At 32.5% G+C, this 26,087-nt stretch overlaps 1 long non-coding RNA gene across 1 annotated transcript; it reads left to right on the forward strand.

The window, feature by feature from the left end:
• The first annotated feature begins 3,171 nt into the window (after window positions 1–3,171).
• Window positions 3,172–5,792, forward strand: LOC145325085 (uncharacterized). Its single transcript, XR_013881395.1, has 4 exons — window positions 3,172–3,220; window positions 4,154–4,238; window positions 4,936–4,991; window positions 5,593–5,792. It is a non-coding gene; the product is annotated as an uncharacterized LOC145325085 (long non-coding RNA).
• The last annotated feature ends 20,295 nt before the right edge of the window (window positions 5,793–26,087 follow it).

Genomic DNA, 26,087 nt, shown 5'->3' on the forward strand with positions numbered 1-26,087 from the left:
AATTAAAAATATCCACTAACTTAAATCTACAAGGTTATTAAAAACATATCTGTTATGTGGGGAGGGCATTAATATTTTGTATTAGCATTTGTAAATTAATTAATATGTTAAAATAATCATTTTAATATTATGTATTGTTAATTTTAAGAAATTATGCAATGATTTCGTCAAGATTAATTATTATATTCAATCTTTAAGGCATTTAATGTTCAATTTTGTTACACTTTGAAAAATTAAATATTATATTATATTTTTACAACAAACAAAAGATTTTCAAAGAAAAAGGCACAAAAATACATTAATTTAACAGCAAAAGCAAACAATTTACCGCCATTTTGAAAGCCAACCACGCCGGAAAAAAACTTGTGTCATATTTAAATAACGGCGTGAGATTGTGCATTTAATTTTTAAAGCGCAGTGCCTCGTTAACATATAATTTCATAAAAGCATAAAAAAAAGATTCATTCAGCCGCCGTTGTGTCACTAAGAAGAAAATTATTATTAAATTCTAATGTTATTATTACTATTATTACTATATTACGTGTGATTGTAAAGAAATTTGTATTTTCACTCTGTGTCAAGAGTCGGCGATAATACACAAATATTTTCATTAACTTGTATTGGTTTTTTTTAGTATCGAAGCTACTCTATAATTAACTTTGTATGTCTGTCCATAACGCTATTAGTCAAATAATGCAATTATATCGGCTGCTGTTGAAGATAGACGGCTGAAATTTTTGGTGAAGATTCCCTGTACCAATGAGCGCCAAGTGTATGATTTACGGTTCCACGACAAACGTAAGAGTCCCAAACGTCAGAGTGGAAAAACATCAGAGTGGACAAACGCAAGAGTCCCAAACGTCAGAGTGGGACAAACGTCAGAGTGGGACAAACGTCAGAGTGGACAAACGCAGGATTTTTGGGACAAACGTCAGAGTGGACATTTTATAAGTAAAACGTATGAGTCTCGATTTTATAATCATTAAAGCGCTGCGGCTAGGTAGGCCAGGGTGCTGAGTGCTGCAGCCAGAGTCATTTTCTTTATGATTAGGTTAGGTTAGGTTATAGGCTAGGGGGCCGAGCGCCCGCGGCTAGGCAGGCTAGGGGGCCGAGCGCTGCGGCTAGGTAGGCCAGGGTGCTGAGTGCTGCAGCCAGAGTCATTTTCTTTATGATTAGGTTAGGTTAGGTTATAGGCTAGGGGGCCGAGCGCCCGCGGCTAGGCAGGCTAGGGGGCCTAACTGTCTATTTTTTGTCATATAATTAAAATAGCATAGACTCTGATGTTTTACTTAAGCAATGTCCACTCTGACGTTTGTCCCACTCTGACGTTTGGGACTCTTGCGTTTGGGACTCTTGCGTTTGTCCACTCTGACGTTTGGGACTCTTACGTTTGGGGTAGGACCTGATTTACTTTGTCTGTCAGTCTGTTTGTCATGCATAAAAGACATTGAAAATAATTTTGTTAATATTTTTTAGAAAGGTTTCGTGATTTTTAAGAATTAATGCACATTTATCCACTGAACATCTTTATGAATCACTTAGTCTGTTTGTCCTTTCTAGAACTTTTAGAGCTTCGCTACTTGTGGATGTTGTCATATTTGTTTTAGTCAAAATGTCTATAGAATAGGTATGTGGATATTGTGACCGTGGAATTTTTGTCCTTAGTTTAGGTTGCTAATATAGTCCTCTAATATTGGAAGGAATAGGAGGAAGGGTAGTATAGGTAGTGAATAACATCACAAGACATATTTAGAAATAAAATGGCATAAAACTATGAAGGAATATATGTAATTTTTAAAAGCGAAGCTTTTCTATAATTAGGGTCGGTCCGTCCGTCACAGAGAGTTAGCTCTTTTCGTTAATTTAAACAGGTTAGAATTGTCCTATCGATTCCAAACTTTGCATGATGATTCCTGCAGTAGTTAGGTACAATTTAGAAAGCGTAGCAACTCTGTAATGAATACCAGAATGTCCGTACGTCCATTTAAAACATGTCGATTATCAAATTATCCGATTCTTCTGATTTTTTGAAAACTGATTCCTATAACAACAAGGTACAAAGTTATAAGCAAAGCATCTCTATAAACATGTCCCAAAAATGTAAGTATGTCCTTAAACAGTATCATCTATTTATGCAGTTTTGCAACAAATTTACTTACAATATTGTTTGTACTGATGCATTAATATTCTGCTAATTCAGTTCTGACAATCTACAAGTGTTAATGTTCGTTTGTCCTTCCATTTCATTATCATTTATTAGCGAGATCTAAGCAGACAAACAGCATGCCTAACATATTTTTAGAAATAAAAAACAAAACCTTTGGTAAACTTATTCTGTATTTAGATAATTATAGTTTTGAAGATAGGTAAAAAGGTACTAAGGTTTTTTATTTAAGATTAATCTCAAACCGCAAAGGAAACGTTAGCTTAACTTCTGTAAGAAAAAAAGGTTGTTTCACCAAGGCAAAGTTAAAAAAGTACAAGAATTAAATAAAATGTTTATACTAAAAAATCACGAAACCTTCTTAGCTAAAGTACTTTTACGTTATGGATTATGGAATGTCCATCGTATATAGTATACCTTAATTAAAATAACTTTAAAAGATGAATCCCCCAACAACAGAAAAAAGGATTGGTTGACACTCCCTTTCCTTTCGAGTTTCGATACCTGCAAGAAACAACACTATTCTACCCCTTCTACACCTAAATTCAAATCATCAAATAATTTCTAGAATTATTAGAAATTATCCGTATACGTAACTTGCAGGTGCAGGTTGGGAGACCAACACTAAATTAAAGGCTTATGACGCAACTGCTTACATTACATAAATGTTTAAACGTAGTCGAATACAAAAATATTTTAAAAATATGAAAGCAAATAACCAGGGTTCTAAAGGGATAGTACAATAGCCTATAAGTTGATGTACATCTCCAATTATGATACACATAATTACCCTTAATTACTATATTATAATTGGTGCTTGAAACGTTCGGACACTCGACTAAACAAACCAACCAATAAAAATTCAATAAAAGTTACCAAAATTGTTGAGCTAACGAATAAAGTGACGTTATTTATAAAACTTTAGAGACTAGTAAAGTAATAAACAGCCAAATGTCCCCTTCCTCCCTGAAATAAACAAAGATAAAGGGTTTGTAAGGTATAAAAACCTTATCTTAAAACGAATTATTAAGTACTTTACTTTGGTAAGCCCTTCAGGTAACATTAGTTTCTAGATTTTTTAATAATACAGTTTTTATCACCCTACTATAATTTTTTTAATTGAAAATATTCTTTTTAAAGAACGTTTCCTAACTTTTTTGATTTTGTTTAAAAAATAGCTAGTCAGTGCTTTTAGTAAATAGTAGATGAAAAATGATCCATAGAATTTAGATATGTAATAATTTTTTTAGATCTCTTATTTTGAAGTAAATTAATTTTTTTTTTTTAAATTAAGTTGGTTTTAAGGTAATAAAAAGCAACCAAAAAAGAAGAAAATTGCAATTATGAACAAAAATAATAAGATCTTTAATTTGACACCTTACTTTTTGAATTCTGTTGAGTAATTATTGAAAAAATCTATTTTGTTTAAGCCCAGTGAATCAGAATTTTAAACTTTGAGAGCTCGTCACGAATGGGTTAAACAAAAATTAGGACACGTTCTTTTGAAAATTCTCATATCACAAGGATAATACAAAGGATGATAAATTAATGAACATCCTAAACAGATTAAAATTGTTACTTTATTAGTTTGGACACTCTTAATTTGTTAGGTATATTGTATTTATAAAACTTTGGGTACCAGTTTATCTTACAATACAAAATCTAAATTGACTATGAAAAAAGTTTCACCACATTACAGTAGCCCACTGTAGCTTAGCTTATAAGTAAACTGATTTTATTACTTACACCAATTAAAGTAAAACAATAGAAGGGGAAGGGGTTAAATAGCTGTATGTCCCCACTCCATAAACAATGTGCCGACTTAAAATTTGGTCTTTGATTATCAGCCAATAGAGTCGCAAATATTAACACAGGCAATTCGCTACAAAAGAGCAGAAAGCAATTTGCTAGGAGACGAAAAAGTTCCCTACTTCTGGAACCAGGTTGTTGACTAGATTATATATCTATACTGAATAAATTTATTCTTAGACCAACTAAACCTAAGAATGAAGTCCGTGATCGCCTCTGTTCTCTTCCTGGCCATGGTTGGTGCCTCCATGGCTGTCAAGACAATGTAAGTCATTCTTTTTAATACTCTTAGCGGCCTCTAGGTGTACTTTAGGCAAAGGGTCGGGAGTTATCGAAACTCTACTTTTATAAGTCGAAAAAGTAAAAATATAATAGATAATATACAAATATAGTTCGATAAAGATTTCTCTTTGGAGGGTGAAGGTAATCCCCAAAATAATCAAAGAAAAACCTTCCCTGGACACATAAGAAGTTGGGAAGCCATATCGGTCCAGCACGTAACGATCTTTCTGTACAAACAAGACTAACACACATCGTCTTATTCTTATGTAAGATAAGAAATATGTATACGTCCGTCTGTTTGTGTTTTTTTTAGCTTTTTTGGGAGAATATATGAAATTGTTGATAAGAAATAATTCATAGAAAAAATTTAACCTCTAATATTTTTAATCATTTTCAGACAAAAGTTGAGGGAATGTGCTTTTAAAAAGTTATTAAAGCAATGACTATTTTTGTATCTATGTACAAATGTATAATACATAAAGTCCGTTTTTATATGTTTGATAAGCTTTCATTAATTGACCCTGAATTAGAAAGATATTTAAAAACTGATTACTTGGGCTTGTAAAGAAACTGTTTTAGTATCTTGGATCTAAAAAGGTCTTTTTTGTAAGTACTTTTGATAGTGTTATGGCCAAATACATGATCGAACATATAAAAACTAACTTACTTTATGAATTTAGGGAAACCGCTGAGTGCACCATGGATACTGCTGCTCTCTGCGTCACTGAAATTGGAAGTAAGTTTTATTAGTTATTTATCGCATCGTATTATGGACAGCTTTCCGCGGATATTAAACAAAAAATGATTATATTAAACCAGCTTTGTTAGACCCGAGGGGCCGTAGGCTTGGGCTAACAAAACTGGTTTAATTTTTTTAATATTCGTGGAAAATTGTCTGTAATTGTCTTTACACGATTTTCAGTATGGCTGAGAACTGGTTCTAATCCATTTTTAAAACAAGATGCTAAAGAAATAGTGCCTTTTTCATAGTTCCATGTTTATTGACTTTATCTATAAAGTTCAAAAAACACATACGAATCTTTCCTGTAAAGGAGAAAATTATCTGTCAAAAAGTATGCAATGAAATCAGTTCAGACAAAAAATTATTTAAGTTTAGTTTTGACGTCGGTTTCTCTCTAAGTGTCTAATCGAAAACAGAACTAATTAAAATTTATGATGGGTTATTTTTTTGTATGTTTATTACTTCACCCCAGTGCAGGTTAGGTTAGCCCCGGAGGGTTATCCCCTTCTGCAGGCTTAACAGGCACTTTGAGGGAAAGCACAATATTTTATACTTTTAATGAAAGGAAACCTATCATTATTTTTTCATATTTCAGCTGCCTGGGACAACTGCCAGGACTGGACCACCGCTGATGAGATCCTTGGCTGCATGGAGCAGGTCATCGGTGCCTCTGACTGCTGGGACTGTGTCTGTGTTGTTCTATCTTTCCTTCCCTTCTGTGCTTAGATTTTTCTGTTTTTTATTCAAATCTTTTGATGTATTTTTAATTCAAGAATCAAAAATAAAAGTGTAAAGATATTTGTTTAATTATTCTGTTATATAAAGTAACACTGAGTTGCCCCGCTGGGTTAGGGCCTCTCACTGGTTACCCGTAGGAAAAATATCCCACTTCCCCTTATTTTAGTTAATTTTCAATATAAGGGGGGGGGGGGGGGGTCTGCTCTTAACATATTTGTAAAAAAGCACCTTGTTTTTTTGTCGGATAAGATCTTGTTAAGCACTGAAATGATCAAGTTTTCTTTTTAAGAAAAGCTTCATTTAACTCCCCATAATGTTTTAATCTATATTATGACTAATGCCCAGTTCACAAACAACTTTTAGAGGTCGACCGATTTATTCTGTAGGTCAACCTATACTAGTACAACAAACAAATGCCTTTATAAAATCGGTCGACCTAAAACTTCTTTAGGTCGACCTAAAATTTCCAGAGGTCGACCTATGTGTTTTGTGAACATAGTCTTTCTGAAGGTTTAGGCTTTTAAACCTTTCTTTACATTCTTAAAAAATAAGGAAATATTTAAAGAAAATCACCAAACCTAGCGTGAATGAAATTATGACAAAGAAGTAATCGTTTGGTATTGAATTAATTTACCTTTGAACGTTTACATTTTACACATTATAATATGCCCCTCCCCCTTAAAATATATATACATATATATTTCAGAGGGAGTAATTGCTTATCCCCCCCTCCAATGTAAATTATACACCTAGGATAAAAATTGCTTTGAGAAGGGGAGGAAATTCGCGAATCATTTTATCTTCACTCATTTAAAAATTCAAAGCTTAATTTGACGTCCTCGGAATAAAATAAATCAATGTAAAATATATTTCATTGTACATTTTTGTCCCTTTGATTGCTCAACATTTTTGGATGCAAAAGACACATGCAGCTTTAACAAGGACAACCTGCTGAGACATCCTTTCAGACAACCTTTCCAGAACTCTTAATTATATCAATAACAAGCATGACCATGATAAGCTAAGCAAAATATTGTTAAAAAGTTAAGTGAAAGATAGTAGCTATAATGTCATTAGAAAAACAGGCGTTTTATCTCAAAGTGCTATAATTTCGTGGGTATATCCTAAATATACATTAAACTTTTGTTTTTATATGATTTATTTCGAGTTAAACATGAAACAAAATATGAGTTTATGTATTTTTAAATGTTTATAATAGATAAATTAAACATTAAACTTACATGACAATGACGTACATACCTAAGTTTATAGAGTAGCTGCGCTACTAATGATGATGCTCATTACTTTAATTTCGTGGGTATACCCTAAATATACATTAAACTTTTGTTTTTATATAATTTATTTCGAGTTAAACATGAAACAAACTATGAATTTATGTATTTTTAAATGTTTATAATAGATAAATTAAACATTAAACTTACAGGACAATGACGTACATACCAAAGTTTATAGATTAGCTGCGCTACTAATGATGATGCTCATTACTTTAATTTCGTGGGTATACCTTAAATATACATTAAACTTACATCCTTTCTTAGGTGCTGACACTTTCAGAAACCTTATTAACACATCCTATTATGTAAAGTAGTAAGTTTTTTGTCTGTCGCCTAAGATTTCAATAACTACTGAACATGTGCTGAATTCTTCATTTTATGAAGCTTAAAACAAGTCCCATGATGGTTTTGACCTTTTTAAAGCCTTTAAAAAGAGCCCCTAGATTATATGAGCAGACTTATTACAAAAAAAATAATGAGACAAATTTAAATTTGCCGCTAAATGTACAAAAATGGCATTTATTTGTCTAAAAAACATCCAATAATACGGTAATTTTGCGACAAGGAGATTCATGATTGGTTTATTTTAATTTGAAATTGTGTCACCTACAAAATTAAAAGATGATAACAAATGATCGAGTTATATTTCTATATGAACAAGGAAAATCTTGTTCATAGTCAGGGCTGACCAGCCTATTGAAAAATAAATTTTGACTATTAGTTCAGGGAATCTACATAAATAGTTTTGGACACCTATCTTTTATATCAGCTGTGTAACCTTATATTTTAGCTAACATAATTTTAAAAGAGCAGCATGACTGCAAACAACTATGATTAGAAGAATCTACAAGGACAAAATCAGACACCTATCCTCAATAACACTAACTGTCTAAAAATACATGCTTTGAGACTTGGCTCGTGCAAACTTTTAATTTCTATCCATAAGAAGTCAACCAAAGGGACACTCACATTTAAGATTATAATGTCCTGTAAGATCTTCCAAACAACTGCTCGTAAAATGGACAGTTTTTTTATATTTATCGGTAGGTTTGGTGGAGTAGAACACAGTAATAGTGTCTGACTGATTATGACGTAACAAAAAAAATTAGCCAATGAGAGGCCACTATATTTACCATTGGTCAATAGCGGCCTCTCATTGGCTAATTTTTTTTTGTTACGTCATAATCAGTCAGACACTATTACTGTGTTCGGTGGAGTATCTATTCCATATGAGTGTACCAAAACAGTAAATTTGTTTGGGTAACCAAACATACCTATTTAATTACATTTTTCCTGTTTTAACAAATTTAATTTGTTAGGTTTCCCTTTAAATGTCTTAGCCACGACTTTTGTTTTCGGATAGGACAGAGTCGGTGTGCAATCACTGTCGCATTTAAATATATCCGCAATATGTTTCATATTCGCAAAAAATGCAGATATCTAAAAGAATAAGACAATGGCCCATAAATTGATGTAGATCCCCAATGTTAATACCCAAAATTACCCCTTGTTGAAACATTTGGACACTTAATAATAATTCAACCAATTAAAATTCATTAAAAGCCCCTAAAGTTCTTAAGATAAAGATTAATAAACTTTATTATAAAGCTTTTGGGACTAGTGAAATTGACCCCCCCCCCTCTCTCTCTTTGCAAAAATTGACACAGTAGCTAAAAGATGTTAGGAGATGTTTGATTATATGAATGAAGCAGGTAGGTTGGTCAATTTGCGCTGTAGTAATAATTAAATGATGTGTTATATATAGAGGTATTGATAGCACACTATAGAACAAAGTCACATAGGAAAGTTTCTTCAACTTTTTTTATTGTAGAATAATAGTAAATTTTTATCTTTTATGTTTTTTTAATGAAATGTACAATGTACGTAAAATTTTTAATAGAACCTTTAATATAGAGATGTCTATTTAGAGATGAACTGAAATTTATTTCCGAATGTGTACACAGTTTCCTCGGTATTTCCTCATCCTATCTCAATATTTACTACTAGCTAAAAAAGCTTCAAAGTTCAAACTTCTATAAAAAAATCAAAATTTTTAATTTTTCAAATTTTGATTTTTTTGACGTTTTTTAGCTAGTAGTAAATATTGTGATAGGATGAGGAAGCACCGAGGAAACTGTACACATTCGAAAATTAAATTTCAGTTCATCTATTTAGATGATGCGCACATTTAAACATTTTCCCATTGGCTTAAAAATGCCCATTATTAAAAACCAACACTTTTAGCTGTTATGGCCTTTTTGCTTCCAAATTAGTATATAACAAGTTGACCCAGGGAGGGAGGGATGGGACATTGTACTGTAAGTTATGTTTGTACCCAAAATTATATCGACAATAATGTTGACTTAAAACTTTGGGTCTTTAGTTCTTGTTGGGATTCATAATTGACAAACGGACAAAGTAAAAAATTAAATTAAATGTTTAGTAGCCAAAAAAAAGAGAGGGAGAAAATCATTAGAGAAATAAGGACAATGGAAGAATCTTTTATTTATCTAATTTGGTGCATGATTGACGGACCGACCAACAAAGTAAGTTGTATTCTGGATTCTTCTTGGAAAGTGGTATCATCGCAAACTATCTTAAATAACTCCCGTGAATATCACATTTTCTTCGTAGCGCTACGGACAGAGAGACAAAGTGAAATATAGAGTAGCTCTGCCATTTACACGATTTCATGCTTTTGTTAACATACTAATTTATCAGATATTTTAAACATATATTATTTTATGTTGCTCTCAGATTTTTCCTTAAATTTTAGAATAATGTAAAATCAACCAAGAAAATACATTTTGTAATTTACCTACGAATGGAAGTATAGACTTACTTAGTTTTATAGTGTCTGCGCTACTCAACTTTTAATACACTGTTGGTTTAGTAGACTTGCATGATTACCTTGGCCTTTCAGGGATATTAAGTAGCAGATATCCAGGAAATATTTTTGTGTAGTTTAGTTATTACATGAACATAAGTATTCAGTTATAGTGACATTGGGCCATATCCTATAGAATTTTCTAGGTTAGCCAAGGAGTTTGGATTTTTTAAAAAAAGTCTTACATATTCCTTTATCTGTGTAAGTGTAGCAGACATACCTATAACAAAAGTAACTACGCTCCCTTTGAATAATGAAAGTATTATAAAATTGTAGCTATTTTAAGGAATCTAAATTCTACCTTTATAACTATTGTAAATTTTGTCCTATCCCAAAATACCCTAGACCAATATACTTGTGAATAGAAATCTCTGTTGTAATATGAATTAGAAGCGAAGCTTCTCTACAATATAAAATCAAGTAACGTCCGTCATATCTGCAGCTTACGTCCAACACACTAGATAAGCTTTGGGAAATCCTAACTCTTGGACAAGCCTATTAAATTTTGTTTGAAAACTTTTATTTGATGTCATCAGGATGACATAAAAAGTATATGTCAGTCATGATCACTTTTATCAAATACATATAGTCGACATAAACTTTAATTTATTTAGGGTAGATTGGTATACTTAATTGAAGATAGGTATTAGGTAAATACTCTTACTATTGAATTATGTTGCTCGGCTGCGACTGTAGGCCAATAAAAACATTATGACTAAAAAAATTCGGCTGCTACTGCTGAAGACAAGTCCCTAAAAAAATAAGCATGTTACGACATAAAAACGATTATCCATCTCATTTTTAGGGGTTTTCTTTCCCACTCCTTCTCTCCTCATCCCTCATTTTTATGGCTCCATTGAGAGACTTTCTTCGTCTTCGCTACTGCTATCAGATAGGTTGGTTTTGCAAAATAAAAATTCTAAATGCCCAATCCACAAAATTTGTGTAACCAAGAAATTAAAGAGAGTGGCTTATTCTACTATGGGGTGTCTCTTTCAGCGTGCATTCACAGTAGCACACGTAGCACTTTAGCAGCAAATCACGATAGCTGAATTTAAAAACAAACAGCAAAAAATAACAATTATCATTTTTGCTTCATTCTAATCAATTTACACCCATTTAAACAATGGCCAATAAATTGATGTCCATTCCCAATGATGACACACTTCCTCATTTTGTAGGTTACTATTAGTGGTTCAAACGTTTAAACACTCAACTAAATGAAACAACAAATCAAAATTCACTGAATTCACGTCTGTGCCCCTCTCTCTAACTGATTTATCACTCATATTTTTTAGATGTTGTGTCTTTTTGCGAATACTAAAAATCATGGGAATATGAAAAAAACGCTGAAGTGAGTGAACACTATTCTATGCTATGGGGTGTCTCTTTTTTAATTGGGGGCATATGAGTTTTTGCGTGGTGAGTTAGAAACAAAATATACAAACTTTTTTGACATATTATTCACTACTCCCCTAAGTTAAATAATGCCTTTCCCTCCCAAAAAAAGCTACTTCAGAATAAGCGAAGTAAAATGAATATATTCGCCTTATTTATTAATTACTGTATAACAATTTATTGTCTTTAATTATTGTTCTTAAAACGTTTTCTAATCCACCCCTGGTTTTAATCTAAATTACTATTAAGTACTTCCCATTCCAAATAGCATGTACACAGGGAGGGAGGGGACATTGGACTGTAAATTATACTCGTCCCCAAAGTCTTAATAACAAGTTCTCTTATTCATTGGCTTCAAAGCTATGGCTTTTTATTAAATCTTGATTTAGTTGTGAAAACTAGTAGAATCTAAACACTTCCACTAACAATACTAATTCAAAGATAGGATAATTTTGTTTATCGTAATTGTCCTGTCCCTTAAGATCCCTGGGATGTATCATATTATTCACACGGATTGGAGGGATACACATTTAAAAATTATTATTTGTGTATTTTATGAAATACAGAAGAATGAAATTTAGTATTCCTACTCAAAATAATTATTAAAAAACCTTCCCAGGACCTATAAGAAGCTTTAGTTAGAGAGATCTTGCAGTACAAACAGACGCATGTATAGATAGATAAACATCCTGTTACTTTTATATAAGGATATATAAAAGCGCTGTATCAGTGTATAGGTAATATGAACCAACGAAATTTTATAGATTTAGTCAAGGCTTAAATTATGATACCATGAATGCCCAAATGATGGTACACAAAATTACTCCTACTGTAGATTACAATAAGCAGCTGAAATGTTTGGATACTCAACTTAATGAACCATCTAATAAAAATTCCATAAAAGTCCCCAAAGTTGTCCAGCCAACGAATAAGAAACCATTATTATAAAACTTTGGGGACTAGTGTAATAAACAGCCCAATGTCCCCTCCCTCCCTGGGGATACCTGTCTCTGGCATGGCGCGAAGGAAATGGTTAATTTTCATGTGTATTTAAGGAAAGTAATCAGTAATAACAGGGTGGAGGAGACATCGGACTGGTAATTATATTGGTACATTAAGTTTTACAAACATAATGTGTTATTAATTGCTACAAAAACTTTTATAAATCTTGATAAGCTAATTCAATCTTGCATTGTTCAAACTTTTCAGCAAAAGATTTTTTTATATCTTTTTTTCTTTACATGATAGTTTTGCAAATTAAAATTGTATTATATAATATAATTTTGTTTAAGGACAAAAAATCTCGCAACCTTTTTCTTAATTGAAAAAGGCTTGGCAGCAGCCTTAGTCGCATTCCAGTTCAAAGTTCAAACACATTCAGCCCTAGCCGATTCACACCTTTTTAAGAAGAATGCTATATCCGCAGCTGTACTCATACGTGCGGCTTCGGATAAGCTGCGAGACCGCTGTGCCCTTGGATTTCTAATTAATTTTAATTAATTTTTATTTGGTCCCTTGGATGTTGTAAAGAGGGATGTAGATGGGTGTACAGTACACCCTTCCTAAAGATGGCGGGTAAATAAATTCTGAAATATAAATGACGCAAGTGAGTACAAAATATATACGCATATTTTGGTCAATTTTGGTGTTTTTTTTAAAATGCAAAATATAATGATAACTATTAAAACAATTTTTAAGTATAACTTTTATCTTATTAGGATAACAATTAAAAAAGAAAAATATTTTTACTATATGCAATTCGTGTTCAAACACCTAATTGAAAAAAATAATGCAAGATATAGCTTTTATTTTAAGATAGACTAGGGGCAACGCCCCCTAGAAGCCTTTAGGTATTATTAAAGTGGGAGGGGGATAAGTCAACCGCCTTTCTACTTTTTGATTTGAGTTTTAATAAAAAATATTATAAAAAAATTTTAGGTAGGGGATTTGAAATTGGCGCATTTGTATAAACACCAGTTAATGCGATGACGGGTAATAAAAATCTGAAATAGAAATGACGCAAATGACGCAAATTCTGACGCAAATTCTGACGTTTATCTAAAAATGCAACATATAATAATAGCTATTAAAACAATTTTCACGCATAACTTTTATCTTATTAGGATAACAATTAAATAAGAAAAATATTTTTACCATATGAAATTCGTTATCAAACACCTAATTGAAAAAAAATGCAAGACATAGCTTTTATTTTAAGAAAGACTAGGGGCAACGGACGCCCCCAAGAAGCCTCTAGGTGTTCTTAAGGTGGGAGGGGGATAAGTCAACTGCCCTTCTACTTTTTAATTTGAGTTTTAATAAGAAATATTCAGAAAAAAAATTTGGGGGTGTGATTTTAAATTGGGAGGGTGGAGATACGCTCTCCCAAAATAGTTAAAAACCTTCCCTGTACCTAAAAAAAAAGCTTAATTGCAAAGGAAAACCAAACAGATGTCATTTTTTAACAATTTTATAAAAAAAAACATTGGCGCACTTGTATAAACACCTTATCGCCAACAAGTTTTGAAATAGATAATCCAGATCCATCCAGTTCAAAGGGAATGGAGAAAGAGAGGGGGTGAATCTATCCGAAAATAATTATGATCGAGATCTTCCTTCATCAGTTGATAGCGAGTAATGGATATCTGAAAATACGCATTGACGCCAAAGAGTACAAATGTTACGCCAATTGTGATCACAACTCTCACGTTTATATAAAAATGCAACATATAATAATAGCTATTAAAACAATTTTCAAGCATAACTTTTATCTTTTTAGGATAACAATTAAATAAGAAAAATATTTTTACCATATGAAATTCGTGATCAAACACCTAATTGAAAAAAAATGCAAGACATAGCTCTTATTTTAAGAAAGACTAGGGGCAACGAACGCCCCCAAGAAGCCTCTAAGTGTTCTTAAGGTGGGAGGGGGATAAGTCAACCGCCCTTCTACTTTTTAATTTGAGTTTTAATAAGAAATATTCAGAAAAAAAATTTTGTGGGGGATTTTAAATTTGGAGGGTGGAGATACGCTCTCCCAAAATAGTTAAAAACCTTCCCTGTACCTAAAAAAAAGCTTAATTGCAAAGGAAAACCAAACAGATGTTATTTTCAAAAAAATTTTATAAAACAAAAATTGGCGCATTTGTATGAACACCAGAATTATAGGTTTGAAAGGGGAAGGAAAAAAAGAGAGGGGGTAAACTAGTTTGAAGATATCTGAGAATAGTTATGATCGCCATCTTCCACTATCCATCAGTTAATGCACAAAAATAAGGGGGGGGGGAACAAAACAAGTTTTAAAAAATCCGAGAACTCGAACTACTGTCATCTTCCTAAATTATACCAGGGGGTTGGATAAACCACTCTTCTGCATCACTCTGTTTTTGAGTTTGATAAGCTTGGTATAGCTACTGATGATTATAACACATTTTCTTTCTAGCTAAACAGCCGCAGGGTCTTTAAAAAAAATGAGTTTTGCAGAGACATATGTTGTCATCCTTGTTATATTTATATCTATAATACAAAGTAGAACGATGTCTGTCTGTCTATTTATCTGTCTGTTTGTCTGTTTGTAGCGAAGGATCTCGCTAACCGCTGAACGGATCGGGTTCTCCTTTACAGGGTAGCTTCCCGGGAAGGTTTATAACTATTTTCTTGGGGGGTGGGACACCCCCAACCCCCCCAAAAATGAAAAATACCCCCCCCCCGAAAAAAAAATTTTCTTTTTAAAACTAAAATCAAAATAGTGGGGTCGACTTCCACCTCCCCCCCCCCAAAAAATTCCCACCCCAAAGAAATTTTTTAAAAATTTTTCTTTTAAATCTATAATACGAAAAATTGGTTTGATCACACCTCTTGGGGCAAAGCCCCTAGAGGCTAGGGGCGAAGCCGCTGGTCCTTTTATAATTGAAGAATGTATAATCTATGATATAAAGACCGCACAAGTATACCATAGACATAGGGGTGGTTTCCTTAGACCTAAATATGACGGAAATACATTAAAACGTAACATCAATCTCAGAGTTAGCATCATTAGACAGGGTAGAACAACCAGTGGCGTGCGAACCGAAGGGGGCATTTGGGGCAATCGCCCCCCCCTAGCGACCAAAACGCCCCCCCCTGCCCCCCCCCTAGCCACCGCCCCCCCTGCCCCCCCCTAAATGTTGAAAAATGCCCCATTTTGCCCCCCCCTGGTCAACAAAAATGCCCCTTTTTGCCCCCTACCCTACAAAAAGCAAAACTATCCCAGCTTCCAAAAGAAAGATCAAGAAATACTCAAAAAAAATTTTTGGCGCTTTGCGCCAAACAGACAGTTACTATTCATTTAACCTTACCAAATTTTTTAATTAGTGTAGAAATTAGGTTATAATCTTTTTCACTGAACATAACAAACCAGGTAATAGGAAGTATTTTATTTGGTATAATATAAACTTTTTACCAAAGAAATTTTGTACATCCCCAATGATGATACACAAAATTACTCCTTATATAGATTACAATTAGTGGATGAAATGTATGGAAACTTGACTATATTAACCAACCAATCAAAATTCCATTAAAGTCCCCAAAGTTGTTTAGCCAACGAATAAGAAAATTTTATATGAATTATTTGGAATTAGTGTAATAAATAGCCCAAAAACCCCTCCTTCCCTGCATATTTGAAGAAAAAAAAATTGCGCTTCGCGCACTTCCAAATGGTTTCTGCTTTTTATCACATGCATTGTATATTTTGTTTTTATTTCTATAAAAACATTTGTAAACAACAAATATTTAATCAAAAAGTTATTTTATATAAAAAAGAAACAGCATTGATATTTATCTAAGCCTTTTTCTCAACACTGTATGTCTGTCTAAATGAATAACTATATATGATGTCATATTATTTTCAGGATAAGTTTATCATTTTTTTTGTTTACATACCCTTACAAAAAGACATGTTTTTTTATGGCAATTTTCATTAAAAACCCTTAAAACTAACTACACTCTATATTCCTAACTTGATAAAATACGCCACTCTTGTTGTCTTTAATTAATTTTAGTTCAAAGGGGGAGTAAATGTTTTTAGGTGCGCTTCACGCACTGCCCTTATAAATCCTTGGAAACACCACTTAATGAAAAATTAACAGAGTTTTAAAGTGCCATATAAAGAGGGTAGGATATGTTGATATAACTTTTTAGCTTCTCTATAATTCACTATGGCTGTCAGTACGTAATGCTAAGGGGGAAATGTGATTTTTTCAACTGCAATTAAAGATAGAAGGCTAAAACTTAATGTTAACATTCCCATCATTATAGAGTATAATTAACTATTAAAAATTCATGGATGTCGGACTGCTTTTCAGGACGTTTTTGGCTATTTTTGTATCTTTTAAATTTCGGGTATAGTCCCTTTTGTGACATTGCCTCTTAAGGTGCATTTCGTCGTATTTTCACAGTAGCTATTCCCATATTTATAGCTCCTGCGGGGCCAATTGCCTAACCCTGCGGGGAAATCACCTGACCTAACTTAACCTAGAATAACCTATTAAAAGCTACTATGAAAATACGACGAATGCTTTTATTTTAAGAAAGACTAGGGGCAACGGACGCCCCCAAGAAGCCTCTAGGTGTTCTTAAGGTGGGAGGGGGATAAGTCAACTGCCCTTCTACTTTTTAATTTGAGTTTTAATAAGAAATATTCAGAAAAAAAATTTGGGGGTGTGATTTTAAATTGGGAGGGTGGAGATACGCTCTCCCAAAATAGTTAAAAACCTTCCCTGTACCTAAAAAAAAAGCTTAATTGCAAAGGAAAACCAAACAGATGTCATTTTTTAACAATTTTATTAAAAAAAACATTGGCGCACTTGTATAAACACCTTATCGCCAACAAGTTTTGAAATAGATAATCCAGATCCATCCAGTTCAAAGGGAATGGAGAAAGAGAGGGGGTGAATCTATCCGAAAATAATTATGATCAAGATCTTCCTTCATCAGTTAATGCACAAAAATAAGGGGGGGGGGGAACAAAACAAGTTTTAAAAAATCCGAGAACTCGAACTACTGTCATCTTCCTAAATTATACCAGGGGGTTGGATAAACCACTCTTCTGCATCACTCTGTTTTTGAGTTTGATAAGCTTGGTATAGCTACTGATGATTATAACACATTTTCTTTCTAGCTAAACAGCCGCAGGGTCTTTAAAAAAAATGAGTTTTGCAGAGACATATGTTGTCATCCTTGTTATATTTATATCTATAATACAAAGTAGAACGATGTCTGTCTGTCTATTTATCTGTCTGTTTGTCTGTTTGTAGCGAAGGATCTCGCTAACCGCTGAACGGATCGGGTTCTCCTTTACAGGGTAGCTTCCCGGGAAGGTTTATAACTATTTTCTTGGGGGGTGGGACACCCCCAACCCCCCCAAAAATGAAAAATACCCCCCCCCCGAAAAAAAAATTTTCTTTTTAAAACTAAAATCAAAATAGTGGGGTCGACTTCCACCTCCCCCCCCCAAAAAAATTCCCACCCCAAAGAAATTTTTTAAAAATTTTTCTTTTAAATCTATAATACGAAAAATTGGTTTGATCACACCTCTTGGGGCAAAGCCCCTAGAGGCTAGGGGCGAAGCCGCTGGTCCTTTTATAATTGAAGAATGTATAATCTATGATATAAAGACCGCACAAGTATACCATAGACATAGGGGTGGTTTCCTTAGACCTAAATATGACGGAAATACATTAAAACGTAACATCAATCTCAGAGTTAGCATCATTAGACAGGGTAGAACAACCAGTGGCGTGCGAACCGTCGTATTTTCACAGTAGCTATTCCCATATTTATAGCTCCTGCGGGGCCAATTGCCTAACCCTGCGGGGAAATCACCTGACCTAACTTAACCTAGAATAACCTATTAAAAGCTACTATGAAAATACGACGAAATGCCACTTAAGAGGCATTGCGACAAAAGAGACTATACCCCAAAGTTTTTCATATTTCTAAGAGATTTTTATATCTGTAGATAAAAGGACAAGTAATTTTTTTTATTTTTTACATAGTTCTTTATATCTTTGGTTTTTATGGTACAATAAATTTTTTTGTGGATTATAATATTAAAAAAAATAAAATTTCTTGCTGTCTCGAGCATCCAGTATGTAATCCAGTATGTTATCACACAATATGCAGGAAAAAGGATTTGTGACTTTTTCTACCTGAAATATATATTTATTTCAACAGATGCTCTTTAAATCTACTTGTCTGTATTCTTATTAATGATTTTTTGTGCTTTGCTACTTAAAGATGTTGTCATCCTTGTTGTCATACAATAAAAAAATATTTAAAATCAGTTTTACATATTAGGTTAATTTTTGGTAAATTATTTCCAAAATGAGTGTTTTTATCTCCTCCCCCCAAAAAATTTTTTTAATGGGGTTATTCATCCTTCCTGCTAAGATTTTATATATTCCCCTTTCACCCATAAAAAATGTTTTGTGGTGGGGGGGGGGGGGGGAGGTTAAATTATATTCTGTACTTTTTTTTCGAAGATGCTTTCTAGCTCCCTTCCCTTCGGTCATTGCAGGGTGGGGAGAAGGGATGGGGGAGAAGAGATGGGGGGGAAAAGATAGGGGATTTAAACGGGAAATAGGGATGGGAGAAGGGATGGGGAAGAAGGGATAAGGACTAGAAGGCCCATAATCAAATAATCCCACCCCTTAAAACGCCTTTATTTAAAATTAGTATATATAATCAAAATGCCCCCCCCTAAAGCAAAGTGCCCCCCCGGGGCACTTTGCTTTAGGGGGGGGCAAAATTTTACAAAATCTTCAAAATGCCCCCCCCTAGACAAATTGCTTCGCACGCCACTGAGAACAACGACCGTTTGTTTTTCTTTTTATTGGGTTATCCTTTACTCTAAAGTAATAAATTTAGAATCTTTAGAAATAAAATTAAACCTAGAAAAAAAATCCTTATCCTAATAGGACAAAGCCCTTGGAGGCTAGAGGCAAAATCAAAATTAATCAAAAGTGTCCAACATACTATGAATAGCTTTTGAGAGATCAAAATTTTTTCCTATTGCCCTTACCAACCTGTAAAAACAACTGTGATTTTTGTTGTACAAATAATTGCTAGAACCCGCTCTGATAGCCTATTTGCAGGGATCAAGGTTTATACCCTCATTTATCATTATAGAAACAATAATATTGAGAGATAGAGAGAAAAAGAGAGAGAGAAAGAAAGAGAGAGAGAGAGAGAGAGAGAGAGAGAGAGAGAGAGAGAGAGAGAGAGAGAGAAAGAGAGAGAGAAAAAGAAAGATAGAGAAAGAGAAGAGAGAGAGATAGAGAGTTAGAGAGAAAGACAGACAGATTGATAAATAGAGAGAAAGAGAGAGAGAGAGAGAGAGAGAAGGACAGAAAGAGAGATAGAGAAAGATAGAGAGAAGGACAGAGAGAGAAGGAGAGACATAGAGAGAGAGACAGAAAAAGGAAGAGAAAGAGAGAGAGAGGCAGACACAGAGAAAAGGAAGAGAAAGAGAGAGAAATAGAGAGAAAGAGAGAGAGAGAAAGAGAGAGAGAGAGAGAGAGAGAGAGAGAGAGAGAGAGAGAGAAAGAGAGAGATAGATAGATAGAGAGAGAGAGAAATAGAAAGGGAGGGAGGGATAGGATGGAAAAGGGAAGAGAAAGGAGAGAGAGAGAGAGAGGGAAAGAGTGAGAGAGAGAGAGAGAGAGAGAGAGAGAGAGAGAGAGAGAAAAAGATAGATAGATAGAGAGAGAGAGAGATAGAAAGGGAGGGAGGGATAGGATGGAAAAAGGAAGAGAAAGAGAGAGAGAGAGATAAAGAGAGAGAGAGAGAAAGAGAGAGAGAGAGAGAGAGAGAGAGAGAGAGAGAGAGAGAGAGAGAGAGTGTGAAGTAGATAGAAAACGAGGTATGAAAAAAGGAAAGAAAAAATGATAAATAAGAATATAAGACCTGAAAAGCATAACTCCCCAGCCGACAAATTTGCGAAATTTTCGCCAACTTTCGCAAATAAATTGCGAAAAAATGGCGAATTCGCTAAATATTTGCGATTATATGTTGCAAAAATTAGCGAAAGTTTGCAAAATCGCATATTTTGCGAAACCTTGCGAAATCGCGAATAAACATGCAAAAAAAAATTAGCGAAAATGTGCGAAAATGCTTTTTTTGGGGGAATTTTTTGGGGTTGCTAAAATATACAAAATCGCAAAAAAAAAGCTGAGATAAAAGTTGCAAATTCGAAATAAATCTTAAAATTTGCTAAAACTTGCTAATTCACTTAAAATGAAAACTTGCAAATTACCTATCTTGCTAATAATTGCTAATGATTGCAATTTAGCACTAATTAGATTTATTCCCAATCTTGCTAATTAGCAAGTTTTAAAAAATTTTGAGATATAGTGCGATTTTGCAACTTTTATCTTAGCTTTATAAGTGCGATTTTGCATATTTTTGCAAATTTTTAAAAATTTTCAATCTTGCTAATTAGCAAGTTTAGTAAATGAGATTTCGTGCGATTTTGCATATTTTCGCCAATTTTTTTAAAATTTTCAATCTTCCTAATTAGCAAGTTTAGAATATGAGATTTAGTGCGATTTTGCATATTGTTGCAAATTTTTTAAAATTTTCAATCTTGCTAATTAGCAAGTTTAGCATATGAGATTTAGTGCGATTTTGCATATTTTCACCAATTTTTGAAAATTTTCAATCTTGCTAATTAGCAAGTTTAGCATATGAGATTTAGTGCAATTTTGCATATTTTTGCCAATTTTTTAAAATTTTCAATCTTCCTAATTAGCAAGTTTAGCATATGAGATTTAGTGCGATTTTGCATATTTTTGCAAATTTTTTTTAAATTTTTAATCTTGCTAATTAGCAAGTTTAGCATATGAGATTTAGTGCGATTTTGCATATTTTCACCAATTTTCTTAAATTTTTCAATCTTGCTAATTAGCAAGTTTAGCAAATAAGATTTAGTGCAATTTTGCCTATTTTCGCCAATTTTTTAAAATTTTCAATCTTGCTAATTAGCAAGTTTAGCATATGAGATTTAGTGCGATTTTGCATATTTTTTTAAAATTTACAATTTTGCTAATTAAAAGTTTAACATGTGAGATTTAGTGCAATTTTGCATATTTTTTTAAAATTTATAATTTTGCTAATTAAAAAGTTTAGCATATGAGATTTAGTGCGATTTTGCATATTTTCACCAATTTTTTAAATTTTTTTTAAATTTTCAATCTTGCAAGTTTAGCAAATGAGATTTAGTGCAATTTTGCATATTTTCGCCAATTTAAATTTTTTTTTTTAATTTTTAATCTTGCTAATTAGCAAGTTTAGCAAATGAGATTTAGTGCAATTTTGCATATTTTGGCCAATTTAAAAAATTTTTCAATCTTGCTTATTAGCAAGTTTAGCATATGAGATTTAGTGCGATTTTGCATATTTTTTTAAAATTTACAATTTTGCTAATTAAAAGTTTAACATGTGAGATTTAGTGCAATTTTGCATATTTTTTTAAAATTTATAATTTTGCTAATTAAAAAGTTTAGCATATGAGATTTAGTGCAATTTTGCATATTTTCACCAATTTTTAAAATTTTTTTTAAATTTTCAATCTTGCAAGTTTAGCAAATGAGATTTAGTGCAATTTTGCATATTTTCGCCAATTTAAAATTTTTTTTTTAATTTTTAATCTTGCTAATTAGCAAGTTTAGCAAATGAGATTTAGTGCAATTTTGCATATTTTGGCCAATTTAAAAAATTTTTCAATCTTGCTTATTAGCAAGTTTAGCATATGAGATTTAGTGCAATTTTGCAAATTTTTTTAAAATTTATAATTTTGCTAATTAAAAAGTTTAGCATATGAGATTTAGTGCGATTTTGCATATTTTCACCAATTTTTAAAAAAAATTTAAATCTTCAATCTTGCTAATTAGCAAGTTTGGCAAATGAGATTTAGTGCAATTTTGAATATTTTTGCCAATATTTTAAAATTTTCAGTCTTGCTAATTAGCAAGTTCAGCATTTGAGATTTAGTGCGATTTTACATATTTTCGCCAATTTTTTAAAATTCCCAAGGTTGCTTTTAAGCAAGCTCAGCATATAACATTTAAAAATTAAATTCCCAATTTTCCTAATTAGCAAGTTTAGCATATAAGATTTAGTGCGATTTTGCATATTTTTGCAAATTATTAAAAATTTTCAATCTTGCTAATTAGCATACATATACATATATTAAAAACGCTTTAAAAAAAAGTTTTTCTAAAAAGTAAGAGACACCTAGCGGCAAATATTTGAACTATATAAAGTAAAAATTTGTTTAACTCCATTTTAAATGTGCAATGGAAAAGACAGTGGGAGGGAGGGGACATTGGGCTGTTTTTTACACTAGTCCCCAAAGTCTTAGTATTGTTCCTTGGCTTAACAACTTTAGGGACTTTGTTGAATTTTCATTGGTTGTGTTATTAAGTTGAGTGTTTAAACATTTCAATCACGAATACTAATCTACAGAAGGGGTAATTTTGTGTGTCACCATTGAGGATATGCAAATCCCTTTAGATTTTATTGAGAACATTTCCCGATAAATAGACAATTGATGTTTTTGATGACGGGTAATAAAAATCTGAAATATAAATGACGCAAATTACGCAAATTCTGACGCAAATTCTGACGTTTATCTAAAAATGCAACATATAAAAATAGCTATTAAAACAATTTTCAAGCATAACTTTTATCTTATTAGGATAACAATTAAATAAGAAAAATATTTTTACCATATGAAATTACGATCAAACACCTAATTGAAAAAAAATGCAAGACATAGCTTTTATTTTAAGAAAGACTAGGGGCAACGGACGCCCCCAAGAAGCCTCTAGGTGTTCTTAAGGTGGGAGGGGGATAAGTCAACCGCCCTTCTACTTTTTAATTTAAGTTTTGATAAGAAATATTCAGAAAAAAAATTTGGGGGTGTGATTTTAAATTGGGAGGGTGGAGATACGCTCTCCCAAAATAGTTAAAAACCTTCCCTGTACCTAAAAAAAGCTTAGTTGCAAAGGAAAACCAAACAGATGTCATTTTTTAACAATTTTATAAAAAAAAACATTGGCGCACTTGTATAAACACCTTATCGCTAGCAAGTTTTGGAATATATAATCTAGAACCATCCAGTTCAAAGGGAATGGAGAAAGAGAGGGGGTGAATCTATCCGAAAATAGTTATGATCGAGATCTTCCTTTATCATGTTTTTGGGTATTAATAGAGACGATGTGAATTGTCTTTCTTATATACCCTTTATTTAGTTCAAAGATGAAAACGCACGAGCATTGTCGGTCAAATATGCGCACTACACCAATAGCAGTTACATGAGGCCTGCACGTGAGAGCATATGAGCGGTCAAACTGGACACGTAATAAACAGGGACGGATTGGGGATTAGAATTTAAAATATGCTGCTACCCAAATTTTATAAAACGTTTGCTCATTTTGGAAGGCTTTTAAAAGTTGGATACTTTTTAAAAATTTACATAAATATTTATCCCAAACTAAATCAATTACAGGATGCTTAACATTTGAAAATTAAAAAAACAGTGGTGCTTTGCTGATAACTTTGTGTTTGTTCGTTTAGATCTCGGTAATCATTAAACTGATTAAGTAATTCATTTTAGGGAAGCTTCCATATGTCCGTTTTAAAGCAATTTTAGTTTATCATCTTATCTTGTTTATCAACATTGGGAATGTATGTATATCAATTTATGATCCTCGGCCTCTCAGGGCTAATTAATTTTATCTTATAATTGTACATTATAATATCCGCGAAAAGCTGTTTATAATACGATGTTAGCTTATAAAACAAAATCTTTATGTTTTTTCTTCCAAAATGTGAATAATATTCAAAAAGATGCATATTTTGTTTTGTAAGTTGACCTCTCACTCATCAAAAAAAGTTGATATTTAACTTTTACCTGTACAGAGACCACCTGGAGGCCTGGAGCTCCGGAACCTGGAGGACTATCCAAAAAATCTTAAAACTTGGGAAATTCATCATATAAGAATGATTTTACGTATGTAACATAAGTTGTGTATAAGAGATAGTTGTGTATGTATATTTATATATTTTTAAAGAGCAATTGAAAATTTAATGCAAACTTAGGGATCTAAAGTGATAAGACATTGAATGATGATACACAAAATTACCCCTTATATTATTAAAATTAGTGGCTGAAACGTTTGAACACTTAACTTAATTAACCAACCAATCAAAATTCTCCAAAGAAAAAAAAATTATTATAAATATTATAAAACTTTTGGGACTAGTATATTAAACAGCCCATTGTCCCCTCTTTCTCTTCAAACTTTTCCAACAAATAATCTAATTGTTCATTAGGGGTAATTAATTGTCAAAAAAATCAATCTTTTATAAGAGCCGAGAAAATCACGTTTCCCCCAAACTAAGACAGACGGACATTTCAAATTATAGAGTAGCTTCGCTACTGATAAAAAACAATAAATATCAGAGAGAGAGAAAGGGGACAATGGGTATATTACACTGGTCCCCAAAGTTTTACAATAACGTTTTCTTATTGGTTGACTTAAAAACTTTGGGGACTTTAGTGACTTTTGATTAGTTGGTTTATTAAGTTGAGTGTTCAAACTTTTACACCACAAATTTTTAATCTACAGAAGGGGTAATTTTGTATATCAATTTATCGGCCATTTTCCTATCCCTGTATAAACATCCACTTAATAATAGAGTAGTTGTATTTATTCAATTGTTCATTAAAATTTTTCCAGTTTGGCTTAAAAACTGACTATTATCCCCTTGATTAGAACCGGTTCTATGTCCGGAAGCTTAAGATCTCAATAACTACTGGACCGATTGGGCTTTCTATTTCAGGTAAGCTTAATATTTGTCTTGTGATAGTTTTAGGCTATTTTATTTTAAGTCGTGGATTGGTTTTAGGCTATTCTATTTTAAGTCTTGGGAAGGTTTTAGGCTTTTTAACTCTCCCCTTTGAATACAGAGCCACTAGAAGCTAGGGGCGTAACCGCTAGTATTATAAAATGGATTATTATTACATGGATTTCACACAAGATTATCATGTACTTTAATTAGCTGGCTAAAAGAACAAACGCTCTTATCCACCCACTTTACCCCACCCCTCCCCTCCTACTGGAAGAACAAACTAACAAATAAATAATATTTAAGTTAGTGAACCATTCAATGAAAATTCAATAAAAGTAACTTATATAGTTAAAAATTTTGCCGCTAGGTGTCTCTTACCTTTTAGAAAAACTTTATTTTTTGGCGTTTTTAAAATATATATTTTTGTTTAAAAATGCAAGAAGTAAATTCTAATTAAATTTGTTTCTCATATAATTGTTTTTTTTCTCAATATTTTGAAATATTTTAATTGAAATACTACAAAATCTAAAGACAACGTAATTAATTTTAGTAAGGTTCTAAGTCAAGCTATAATTTAGTTCCAACACTAAAATCTTCACCCTACATACGTTTTGAAAGTTAAGGATAAGAGGGTCTTTAATGCAATCTAATTATTATAAAGAGCTAGTATATTCCTTAACTCAATATTATTTAAAATGGACGTACGGACATTCTATTAACGAATATAATATCTGTAAATGATATGTAATATATATATCATAACTAAACCCATTTGAAAATAAATCTTATTTAATATAATTGCTACGCTTTCTAAGTTGTACCTTTCTACTACAGGAATCACCTTGCAAAGTTTTAAATCGATGGAAAAATTCT

Source organism: Acartia tonsa, chromosome 7, assembly GCF_053477335.1.
Source record: "Acartia tonsa isolate MP-2025a chromosome 7, ASM5347733v1, whole genome shotgun sequence".
Classification (NCBI taxonomy): Eukaryota; Metazoa; Arthropoda; class Copepoda; order Calanoida; family Acartiidae; genus Acartia; species Acartia tonsa.